The 13,734-nt window shown below is 37.7% G+C and overlaps 1 pseudogene; it reads left to right on the forward strand.

Annotated features, from left to right (window-relative positions):
• The first annotated feature begins 5,388 nt into the window (after positions 1-5,388).
• On the forward strand, positions 5,389-11,385 carry LOC134633525 (integrin alpha-M-like; annotated as a pseudogene).
• Positions 11,386-13,734: the final 2,349 nt, after the last annotated feature.

Raw genomic sequence — 13,734 nt, forward strand, 5'->3', positions numbered from 1 at the left:
GTACTACTAATCCAAAATACTCAAAGCTTCATAGAACTGAAACAAACATTTATTTTTAGCTCCATTCTGCTGCTGATACATACTTTAGGTTTCTGAATATTAAACTTGTTTCTGCCTTTCATAGTGTGTAACTTGAAGGCCCTGAGTACTTTCTCCCACACTGAAAACACAGGAATGATAACATTATTTGAACATTACCTAATAAGACCAATTCAGGACAGACAATTAGTTATGTTAAACTTTCCTGGCTCTTCCTCCTCCTCTTCCTCACACACTGCTGAGTTTGTCCTGGTGGATCATCAGGGGTGCAAAGCCTCACAGATGATATGCAGCAGTGGGTCCCCCAGTCTGTCCTCACTCTGGACACTTGCAGTTGTCACACATGGAAATCAAATGTGTGATAAGCTGCAGGATTCAAACACAAGTGTAACTTATGTTCATACTTTTATTACACAATCAGAGAAAAAGAAAAAGAGAGAGAGTGCAGGACAGACAGACAGGTGACAGCCTCAGGTGTATACACTGCTACAAAACAGCACAAGAGAAGGAGGATTTAGTGTTTGTGTTATTACGAGTGCTAAACAAGAAGAGTTCCCAGATTGTACAGTGGACACGTGTGACTCCTGTGATTAAAGCATCTTTCTTTCAGCTTAACGAGTAAACCGTCAGCTTGTTCAAACACACGTTAAAGTCCGTTTGGCTCGACACCACCGAACAGAGGCAGCAATATAACATAGCTAACATTAACAGTGCAATGAATCTTGCTTGTGCCGTGATATTTAGGACTGCAAACCGAGCAGCATTCACTGACTTTCAGCCTGTTGTGTTTGTGGATATATGACTGACTTTAATTATCCACAAAATCATCAGATTCTCTGTAAGATTAAGGTCAACTATCGAACGGCGTATAAAGTAAAGGCTTTAAAACAAAGTAAACGCTGGAAGTACAAACATCGCTAATGTCACATAACTTTGCCGGCATGTGGCCAACAGTAATGTTTTAATGTTCTTCATTATTAAACATTTGCACATAAATAAGTGACATAATATTCAGTACTTACTTTTGAAAGTTTACTCTTTGGCCGCCCCGCTTCCACTTCTTTGAAGTGTCTCCCAGTCCCAGTGCACTTGTTAGCATGTTTTGATTCGAGCCCGTTCTCACTCCCGAGGCGTAACATCCCGACGTTTTGTCACGTCCTGCGGCGTTCCTGAGGAACGCGAAAGGTGACCTTCCACGTTGTTATGGTACGCGGCGGTTTCCAGCCCTGTACTGCAGCCCTAAACTTAACCTTATCACTAAGCCTAACCATAACCTTATGCCTAACCTTAACCATAACCTTATGCCTAACCATAACCTTATTCCTAACCTTAACCATAACCGTATCCCTACGCCTAAACCTAACCTTATTCCTAAGCCTAACCATAACCTTATGCCTAAACCTAACCATAACCGTATACCTAAGCCTAAACCTAACCTTATCGCTAAACCTAACCATAACCTTATTCCTAACCTTAACCAGCACTTTAATGAGGTGAAATAGTGTTTTCTAAAGCGATTTTAAGGGGAAAAGCGAAGATGTGTAGATTGAGTCCAAACGGTTCTCATGTGTCTGCAGTTTTCCGATGTCGTGACGTAGGAACGCCTTGGGTGCCCGAAAACGTAATATGTTGACGATTTGTCACCTAGCGTAAAATGTTACGATTTGGGAGTGAGAACGGGTTGTTTGATTCGTGCAACTGGTCCGTCGGGTTATTGTCTCCCCAGAAACATTTCCGTTGTGTCTTGTGTGCTTTTGCAGCGTTTTTCTTTTTGCAGCGTTTTTCTTTTTGCAGGTGTTTTTCTTTTTGCAGCGTTTTCTTTTTGCAAGTGTTTTTCTTTTTGCAGGTGTTTCTCTTTTTGCAGCGTTTTTCTTTTTGCAGGTGTTTTTCTTTTTGCAGCGTTTTTCTTTTTGCAAGTGTTTTTCTTTTTGCAGGTGTTTTTCTTTTTGCAGGTGTTTTTCTTTTTGCAGCGTTTTTCTTTTTGCAAGTGATTCCTTTTTGCAGGTGTTTTTCTTTTTGCAGCGTTTTTCTTTTTGCAGGTGTTTTTCTTTTTGCAGCGTTTTTCTTTTTGCAGCGTTTTTCTTTTTGCAAGTGTTTTCTGAAGTTGCAGTCCGTTTGGCCTCTCAGGGCCACCGTACATTTCTCTGTAATAAACTCTCTTTTCCAAAGATGAGTGATTTCTCGATCAGATAGATTTATTTTATTTTTTAATTATTTTGTTGTTTCAGCAACATTAAATTTAAAAACTGTACTTTTGAGTTAAAATATAAATTTATAATTTTAATAAATGACAAATTAAAAAGGCATGAACATTTTTTGTATCGAAAAAATATCGAACCGTGACACCAAAGTATCGAACCGAACCGAACCGTGAATTTTGTGTATCGTTGCACCCCTAATAAACATATATAAATAAAACCACTTTTTTTTTACATTAATAATTCCTTTTGTGCATAATTTTATATTATTGTAAATAATAATTAATTAAAGCAACAAAACAACCTGAAGAGCCGGTTGGGAGCCGAAAGAGCCGGCTCTTTTTAGTGAGCCGAGCCGAAAGAGCCGGTTCTCTAAAAAGAGCCGGAAATCCCATCACTACTTGACATGTGCTTATAACTTAAAACACAAAAAACTCTAATATTAGTTACAGCTGGTAAGATTTATGGTATAAACCAGACTTTCACAGTCTGCATCTTTACAGGGGGTTTTTTTTCTGCTTTTGTTCACTCTTAGTGTGATTAAAAAACAACAACCCACAGACATCCACAAACACAGAACCCACTAACTATTAGCTTTTAACCCTAAACGGTCAGTTGACTGAGAGAAATGCAATTCATCATCGTGAACGCTGAAGGAGATGTGCTCCATATTCAAACTTATATTTTCTTAACTTACATCCTATGTTCTGTTTCAATCCGGCTTCCCTTTGTGGTTTGATGGAAAATTGGTTAAACCATTGCTCAACTTATGTCTGGATGACAGCAGATAATTCTGATGAAAAGGAAACTGACCCCGTAAGCACTTTGCAGCTGAGTCGAGGGCTAGTGGAAATAAGACCATGAGGTGTCCAGCCTGAGTACGCGGGTGGCCGGACATTCCATTTGGGACATTTGACAGACTCATTAGTGTAACTCAGGGTGTGAGCAGCAACTCCTGTATACTAGACATAAGAAAAGTAATGTTGTAGTGGTTAGCAGAGGTGGAAATAGTACTAAAATATTTTACTCAAGTAAAAGTACTATTACTTTGCTGAAATTTTACTCAAGTACAAGTAAAATTACCTGTCTAAAAAGTTACTCAAGTAAAAGTAAAAAGTAGCTTATTTAAAATGTAGAGTAAAAGTTACATAGTTACTTTTTTGTCAGCAGGGGCACAGCCTCTTATGAGTAGTGCAAAAAAGACAATGGGATAAATGTCAAAGTAGTTGTTTTTTAATTAAAAGAAAAACTTTACAAATGAAAGTGCAGTGGCAGTTAAACTGCAAGCCTATACATCAAAATGGATAATGGTCACCAAACCAACCAACCAAACTGTCAGGTATCGCAGTGTTTTCAATAGAAAACCATATCATTCTCATCCACTTTATATCTTAAATGTGTATAAATGGGATCGGATGATGTCCAATAAAAGTAATAAACAATAAATGTAAATCTGTTTTTTTCTTTTTTAACTTTGCAGACTCATTTACCCACTCCAGTGAAAGCAATAAAGAAAAGGATCATGGCTTTAAAGAGATTATGAACAAAATGCAATACATTTTGTTTTTGCCACATTAACAACTTCTACCTTTTCCAACTCTGATTTTCTGCAGGACCCACACGGACATCAGTTCAGACTGAAATCCAGTTCAGATGGCACACGCAACATTAACTGTGTTCAACCTTGCACGGAGGCCTTTCAGTAAATATAAGAAGATGGTTAAGGCGAGAGATTACTATTCTGTCTTTTACATCGGTACAGAGTGAGGACTAAATGCCAAAAAAGAGAGATGTTTTTTTTAAAAATGACGCTTTAAAACAGTTCAAGTATCTTTGTGTTTACGGGGAGAAGGGAATAACTGCGGCCGAGGCTCTGAAAAGAGACGGTCGCTTCACCGATGACCTGGGCTCCTTTGAGCTGGTTAACATCAACGACGAACGTAAGACTGAGTGCACAGACATAATTGATCATCTGGACAATAAGAAATTCCAAATATGTTTTCCACAGGGAGCAGATACGGAAATAAAAGATGTAGCCATCCCAGGGCAGCAGAAACCTCCACACACATCAAATAATGCAAAGCGCAGCAGTGGAATGACATCAGTCTTAGATGTAGCACAGCAGAACGGATTCAGTCTAAAAACGTCAATCAAAGAAACGGCCAGCAGTATTGACCGTAAGGAGGTTTACGATCTACTTTGTCAGCAGTACCCGCGTCTGAAACGATGGATGGAGAGTAGATTCCCTAAAAATTATTTTCAGGAAGCACTGAAATACGGGAAGGAGACCTTTGGAAAGAGCCGACTGTCTTTTACTGAAATTCGCAGTGTTATGTTGCTGCTTGAACTGAGCGAGTCAGTTTGTCTCATAACTGGTTCCTTCATAAAGCAAGGCACAGGCTTTGTGCTATTTGACAACTTTGTCTTGACCAACGCCCACTTATTCGACTACTGGGTTAAATCAAACTCACCTAACTGGCGTGAATTTGTAAACGTTACCGTGGTCTTTAACTTTGAAGACCAAGAATCAGACAGGAACAACCTTAGCGCTAAGGTGGTTGTCGGCAACGATAAGTTAGATTATGTCATACTTAAGCTAGAAACAGAGAAAGTGCCACCAGGGCTCCTTAAGAGATTTGGGCCTGTACCATCAGACGGCGTGGCCTGTGTCGTCGGACACCCAGGAGGAGGAGTGAAAAAAATGAGTCCTACATGCGTCATCGAGAAAGAGAGACGAGAGAATGCTGAGAATAATGAAAATTTAGAAGACTGCGAGGAATTTTGCAGTCTTTGTGAAATCAATCAGCAGGTCAAAAACGACCCGTATGAAAATATCTACGTCACCTACAACACTCTCATGTACCACGGCTCTTCTGGTTCCCTGGTTTTCGATGCGATGATAGCGGTATTGCTATCAGTGTGTGAAAAGTGGGAGAAGAGGGTTGCATTGACAATCCTACACAATGGGCAGCACATTGAACACATTTTATAAGTGGTCAGAAACTTGTAAATAACTCATGAAAGAATAAAGTTACGTTGAAACCAAGCACACCATTGTTTTTCTTGTGACATTACCAATAAGTTTGATGTGTCACATGGCCCTCTTCCTATTGAAAAAACAAAAGTTACATCCAAGATTGCCGACTTCTAAATGGCCACCATAGTCACCACCCATCTTGAGGAGTTTGCCCCCTCACATATACTAATGTGCCACAAACAGGACTTTAATATCACCAACCATTCCCATTTTATTACGGTGTATCCATATAAATGGCCCACCTTGTACATGGAGCCTGATAGAGAGGGAAGAGTTTATGTTTGCAGATTAATTGGTTTGGTAAATCACAGTTTTATCTACTGTAATTAAATGAATCCTTGTATTTATTGACTTTTTATTGACCATAAAATATTCACTCTCCTGCTTTTAGTTTGTGGAGTGTAATTTTGATGATCCATTAGTACTAAGAGGACATGCAGCTGTCAAAGGAAGGTTCGGCTCTTCTCTTGCTGTACTGCCTGAACTAAACTCAGATGGATTCAGGGATTTGACAGTTGGAGCACCTTTGGAGAATAATGGTGAAGGCAGCATCTACATATTCGATGGTGAAGGAGGAGTAAGAATCAGTCCTACTTACTCACAGGTACACAACATCAAAGAACTCACAAAAATGTCTTAACACATTTATCATTGAAGGCCCATATCTGTACAATGAAGTTTGTTTAAATAAAATATTTCCATGTACACAGAGAATTACTGGATCTGCGGTCCAGTCAGGATGGAACTTCTTTGGCCTCACAATCAGTCAGTCATCTTTTGACCAGAGTGGTGATCAACTGCCTGACTTAGCGGTGGGTTCAAAGGGCACAGTTGTCTTACTGAGGTAAGTCCAAGACAGTCCAGTCATGTGTTCTTATTGTCTGTGGTATTTCTACCATCTTTGTGAATGTCAAATGAATGCACCACTGGTCAAAAGTTTAGGTCAATTTGAAGACCTTTGCATTGGTTTTATGTAATATAATAATGAATCATAAATCATTATAAATGATAAAATGATTCATGAAAAGTGATTTTTAATCTTTAATGGAATACATATGCAGGATAAAACAGGCATCTATTTTTTTTCCAGAAGTCACATTATATTAGTGAAAGTTTGTCATGTCAAAAGCCTTCCTGATCATGAGATACATTTTTTTTTCCTGTCTACATGATGCAACCTAGTATCACGGCAAAATGTGAAATAGACACAGATGCAGAAGTTGCATTAAGCTGAAGTAACAGCAGAGGGAGCTATTTTATTTCAATCCAACATGATGACCACGGGAAAACGTTTAGCAGACATTATTAACTTATTTACATGTTTATACACATTAGCCACCTAGCTTAATCTTTTCTGGCAATTAAGGCGTTTTAAATGTTCTTTATATGTTTTTTTTGTACACTAGCGACTTCTTGCCTTTACATATGTTATCTCCTTCTGCTGGTAATGTGGTAATACGACTTTTGCATGCAGTAATGCAACTACTGCATGTGTGTCCACTTCACAAAGTGTGAAACAGACATCGTCTCAAAATGAAATGTGTAATTTATAACAGTAGCCTTGTTCTAAAAAATGATTTCCATGCAAAAAAGGAAATGACTACATTACCAGAACAGATGTATATAGGTCAAGTTTTGAAGCAACAGTATGTAGATAAGCACTGCTAACATGATCAAATAGTTGAATGAGTTATGATGAATTGTATCCGTTATTCAACACTTCTGTTCAATTTGTTGTAATATTACATTAAAAAGAAATGTTGTTTTCTTTCAAAGAGTATATTTCTAAATGAGGTAAAACATTTGATGATTAGTGTTTTATAAAATATCACATGTCAGTAGAGCAAAGGAAAGATTAGACTGTTGGGAAGTCTGACCTGAATTACCAAAAGGAGGACAGCTGTTGTACTAACTAAAAAGCCAAATGTTGTTTGCCACATGTGTTTTTCCTTCTTTCTAGATCAAGACCCATAGTAATGGTTGAAGTTGAGGTGTCATTCAGCCCAAACCAAATCCCTACTCAGAATGTAACCTGCTCAAAACCATCGGAGAACACAGCTACAGTCTGCTTTACCATGAGCAGAGTGTCTACAGTTGATCGAGGTTCTTTATTCTCCTCACTTTTTCAAATTCAAAGCCCATCCGTTTTCATTTTTTAGTGTATGTACATTTGTAACATTTTAAATTGATTTATTCCAGCTCAAGCAAGAATTAATTATACATTTACACTGGATGCCACTCGCAAACCTCCAAACAACCGAGCTTATAATAGTGGGAAACAACGAGAGGAGTCTCGATCAGTCATTGTTGATTTATGAACACCAAACTGTTCAACTGTATACTTCTTTATTGAGGTAAAACAACATCAGAGAAAAACTAACATAACCAACAGTTCAAACTCAGTTTGGTGAACAGCAGATTTTGATTTCCATTTTGCTTTTAAGAGTCTTCCAACACGGAACCTAAATCTAACACTGCTGTCCTTTGGCAGGCCTGCCCAGACGATGCTCTCAATCAACTTTCCAATGAGCTCAAATTCACATTTGACGGTTTTCCTTCCAACACAAATCTCAGACCAAGTCTTGCTCAGCAGGCTCAGACAACAATAATTTATCCTGTAAATACCTTTAAAATGTACTAGCTGGACATGAACTGAAGAACACAGCATTAGTTTTGAACTTACTTTTTCTGAATTAACTTTATTGTTGGCATGCAATTGACTATCACTACTTCTACTGAAGTACTGGAAATAAATGAGCCAACATTTCTCCAGTAGCACATGCCTTTAGTAAATGTAAACTTTACTAAAAACTGTACAGTTTTCTACTTTTGTATTTACTTTCTATGTCTATGTATTTGTTGTTTTTGACCCTAGGGAGCGCCTGTGTAGTTCTCAACTGTTTCAACAGCAGTAGCAAACTACATCTACTTTCTTATGAAGTGTCTGTCTGAGATGATTCTTAGATAGGTTGGATAGGTATGCAGAGGACTTTGATGTTTTCCAAAAGCATATCAACAATATTAACAGAAATCTTGTTCCCATTAACAAAAATGGAAAAGCACAGCTAGATGGCAGAACACACAGATCGTTTGTTAGATTCACCTATGTTTCCTTTATTCTGTAAATAATGTGTAATATAAACGCTTTTCACATCATGCTGTGTTCCACAGTTGGGGTTTGAGATCAACTGCGGCACTGACAACAAATGTGTCGATGACCTGAAAGTGGATTTCAGCTTCACCGGGTGATTATACAACAGACAGGGAAACTTTACCATTCCCCAAGAAAGCGTCAAGGTCTATTATACTTTATACAGAGACGTGGTTCAAATACTCAAGAAGCTGTTTTTTTGACAAAAATAATAAAGAAACACGAAACAAAAGAGGCATCAATCCACTTACACAAAGTTAATCAACAGCATATCAGTTCACCAGTGGGCAAATGGGCTTCTAGATGAAGAGAGCATCAAAAAATCGCCAGTTCACACATATCTCTTCTCTACACACCTTTACACTAATCTGCAGGTTAAACCAGGGGTGTGTAAAAAACCACAGCGCAAATGCCCCCACCAAAGGCACCCAGACACCTCCATTTTAGGTCCTCAGGTTCTTAATAAAACATAATACAAAAGTCATTCTTTTTTCGAAAAACATTAGAAAAACCATCAACTATGGCCTTTCACATACAACACATACATAAGTCTCATACATTAAAGAGCTCAAAGATTTGACACAATACACAAAGTATAATAAAACATTGTATTTAGCATCAGCATTGAAGCACAGCATATATGTTACATACTACATATATTGAATTCTAACATAGTATGTTAGAATTCAACACAAACACATGCTATATTTAGCTTATGGAATGTTCACCAACACAGTGCAGTCTGTTTTCCTCTCCCTTTATTCTCATCCTCCTTCATACTCCACAGATCCTCAGAGGTTAAAGTGGGCATTGATGAGCTTTTGAATGTCACAGTCACAGTGGAGAACCGAGGAGAAAACTCCTACAACAGTCGTGTTATTCTCACGTACCCAGCTGGACTCTCCTACAGGAAGTTCACCATTCAGCAGGTAAGGCATCAGGATCGAGTCTGTATCAGTTCATCACTGATCTGCTGCTCTTCCAATCCATCCAGCGGTCATTTTATTTTCTAATAAAGGGAAGAATTGAGTGCAAATCCTTGGACAGTGAAGATGGTTTATCACGAGGAAGGACAGACTGCACTATTGACAAGCCAATTTTTAAGAGCAAAACTGAGGTTTGTTTTTTTGGTGCAATTTTCTCCTCTCACTTCTGCACAGTTTAGTAAAAAGATGTGAGACAATCAGATTTCTCTCCTTTATTTCAATTAAGGCTTTCTTCATTGTCTCCTATGGCATTGACACCAAGAGTCAACTTGCAAGAAAGATCTTTGTCACTGCAAATGCCACCAGGTACTGTTCATTTAGTCATTTAGGTACTCCTTGTTTAAACACCCCACAGATACAGTACAAATCATTTCACTTCTCTCTTTCAGTGGAAATCAGGAGAATGCAACTACAAGTGAAATCTACGAAATGAAAGAGATTGCAGTGAAATACAGCATTTTCATGATGTTTGAAAAGTACGTGTTGTTGTATTTGTAACAAAAGAAATTATTTGCGACCCAACATTTTTTTGTCTTACACATTATTCATATAATGTTTAAATTATATCTTTTTAGCACCCTCCAGCAATTTTACTTTTGGGATAAATAATTTGCAGAAACCGGTTCGACAATCAGTCACGGTAAAATATAATAAAATATAATAAATATCATTGTGTGAATTAGACCTAACCATTATAATGCTTGACTGCCTTTTTCTTTTCTCCCCATGTTTTAGGTAACAAATTATATAAGAGTGCTTAATTTCACTGTGGTGATCAAGGTTCCAGTGAAGCTTGGTGAAAAAGAGATTTGGGTGAATTTGAGCAGCCTACAGGTAATAGAAAAGATACAAAAATAGGTCACAATTAGCTGTGGGATGGGTGAATGAGGTAAAATTAGGACCAATCACCCTGACATTATTTTAAATGTATTTCAGATTGCAGATTGTCAGAGAGGAAATGATGAAGCACCAAATGTCACAGATTTTGTTCCAAAGATACGAAAGGATAAAATGTTGGTAAGTATGTTTCTGCACTTTTGCTACCTACCTGTTAAAACTGAACCATGGTACAGATTCAAAACATAACATTGTACTGAATAAAAGATTTGTTTCATTCAGTCTTCTTTAAATTACCCACAGGACTGCTCTGTAGCCATGTGCAGAGTGTTCAAGTGCAACACATTCATGGGAAGACTGCAGAGTAGGACATACGAAATATCTGCTAACCTCAGTTCAGGATGGATAGAGCAGGTAATTAAAGGGTAGTTTTAATAAATGATTTATACATATTTGGATTATAGGTGGTCCAATGTACTTGAATATGTTAATAATTTCTCCCTTAAATTGAACAATATTTTTAATTCAGCCTCATCCTAGTCTATATTTTTTTCCATAGATTGGAATTCAATCTGCTAAATTCCTCTTGACCAGTACAGCCACTGTGGAGTATGACAAAGAACAATACAGCTACTTTTCAACAGGGTCTTACAACAATCCTCCTGTTCGCAAGGTGATTTTGCATTACTTTCTCTTGTTTCAGATGTACAAGAGGTTAAATGTCATCCACATTGTGTCTCTTCATCTCTCAGATAATAGCAGAGGTCGAAGTTTACCCTAAGCCAGATTTCACTAAAGCCATCATTGGAGGATGCCTGGGAGGGTTGGCTTTTCTGGCTTTACTCACTGCTGGCCTGTATAAGGTGAAAGACTCTTCTTACACTTTTTCAATTCATTGCACAGCTTTAAGATTTTTAGAGATCATGACCAGTTAAAAAACTGTTAAAGGTTTTTAAAGTCACTCATATAGTTATTTTCATTCATTTTGTTTGCAACTGTAATACACAATTTCTGCATTTTTATGTTTTTTCCTTGCACTTCCAGGCTGGGTTTTTCAAGAGCAAATACAAACAGATGATCAAAGAAAGTGCAGAAGATGGTCCAGGGAATGATGCAAGTGCACTCACACCAGAATAACAAAATCACATTTGTAGTTGTAGATTTACTGCATATGAACAATTTAAGGCCCAGTGTGTGTAGCAATGTCCATACTACCACATTTGATTCATTCAACAAAAGATAGCTTGCTGTGTTTGAAATCACTCCTTTGCTTGCTCATTTACTATTATCTAATATAGAGGCTCCTAGCTGTGTCCTTCCACTACCTTCAGGAGCAGAAAACTGCTGAAATTAAATCATCTGAGAAAATACAATTGTTAATCAATGCCTTAAACTTTAGACACCTGAGGACAAAGGAGAAACAAAGTCTGAATATTCAAATAAAATGGATGAGATTAAATGTAGTCTGTGATGCATTATGGTAGGAAGTGTCTTTCCAGAGTGACTTTTTATTTTTTAAGAATCTTACTCTCTAATCTGATCAACAATAAAATATGTTTTTATCAGCTTATCAGTGTTGTGAATTTTTACTAATCATCAGTGTTTATCCTGTGCAGCATGTAAACACAACTATGCTTCCTTTTTTCATTCTTATATGACTTATTATCTCACTTTTAATAACAAAGATAACATCAGCATATTCTTGCATAATTTATGTATTGGCAAAAGGACCATCATTTTACAAAACAATGCTATAGAAGTAAAAGACTTTACATAATGTTTTTTTCCATGGTCTCACTGAACTCTGACACCCGAGTTTTTGCTTTGGTCACCGACCTGGAACCTAAGGTGTCCTGAGCCATGTGCACTTGTTGACATCCTTATATTCATGGCCATCACAAGTCTTAGCAGCTAGGTTAAACTGATGCATCTCAAAAGACTAGAAAAAAGAAGGAAGAAAGGTCTAAATGTGTAAGAGGGTAGTGGCCCCTTCAACCTCTGTGCTCTTTCTCAACTTGCATTACAAAACACAGATCCAGTGACAAGTCTTGTATTATATACCTTTATTCTTAAAACATCAGAGCCTAAAGAATGAAATGATAATTTTCCAAATTCTTGAGTATTTAGAAAATTTTGAAATCTAGACAGTATTAAATTAATCATCTTTTAAAACATGCAGCATATTATCTACTACTAGAGGTAGGAAATAAAGAAATACAGATAATTCATTTCTATACTTAAGTAGAATTTTCAGGTATTTCTACTTGAGTATTTATTTTTCTGACAACTTTTGACTTTTACTCCCGACATTTTTAAACAAATATCTGTACTTTCTACTCCTTATGTCAAAACGGGCTCGTTACTTTAGGTTTGATGCATTTGAGGGGAGTTATTATTTCACGTCACTGTGGGCCTTGAGACATCAAACCGATTTCAGCCTAAACAGGAAAAAATGAAAGGTCAGAGTTAAGCTGGGCATACACTGTGTGATTTTTTCAGTCACGTTAGTCAGCTCCTGCTCAAACTGTATGATTGAATCACAGGGGTTAGAAGTTCGTTGGTCAGGATGCATGGTCTCACACTATACGGCCCGATGCTCTGATGCAACCTGAGTGCTCACACTGTGCGTTTATAACATGAAGTGATAATATGAAGCTTATAACACAAAATCTGTCTCTTGCTCTCCCTCTCTGTCTTTCACTCACACAGACACACACACCACCACCATCAACTTTGCTAAATTGCTAATGAAAAACATTGACCAGGCAGCTGCAATTGAGCAGCAATGTCCATCTCTTTTCACGGTTGGTGCGGCCGTGGATGAGCTTGCCAATGTTGTACAAGTTGTGCCTCCATCGCTTGTGTCCAGATGACATGCTGCACTGCCATGCTACTCCGTCTTTTTCACTTCCATTCTGTGTTTGCGCGTGCGCAGTCTGAGAGGTTGCGTTGATACCCTCACGAGGGGCAACAGGATTTCAAACAGGTTTGATTTTCTTGCGACCATACGGTTGATGATCGGGAGCTGGTCGTGAGGTGTTAATCGCTTCTCGTTACCCCATACTACAAGATGCATGACACACGATTAAGGCAAGACTTGGGCCGATAGTGTATAATATAAAGACAGCATAGATGGTGTTAGTGTAGAGGATGAAAATCAACCAGGACAACTCATAAACATCTGCTGACGTCTTGTTGAATTCAGTTGTGTAAATCCACAAAGAGCAGCAGGTCACAGCCTGATCACAGCTGGGACACTGAGAAAATCTACTGACCCTCTCAATTAAAATTATTGTGAAATATAATTCCTTTATTAGAATTAAAGTTTAGACTTAAATAAAGTTTCTATTCTATCACATTAATGCAGTAGAAGGTTCGGTTAGCAATATTTCAATAAAAAGAGGTAGTAGAAATGTTCTTCAAGGAGCTACTTTTACTTTTTTTACTTTGAGTGCATTTCAGAGCCAGTACTTTTTCACTTTTATT

This window comes from Pelmatolapia mariae, linkage group LG8 (genome assembly GCF_036321145.2).
Source record: "Pelmatolapia mariae isolate MD_Pm_ZW linkage group LG8, Pm_UMD_F_2, whole genome shotgun sequence".
In the NCBI taxonomy this organism is placed as follows: domain Eukaryota; kingdom Metazoa; phylum Chordata; class Actinopteri; order Cichliformes; family Cichlidae; genus Pelmatolapia; species Pelmatolapia mariae.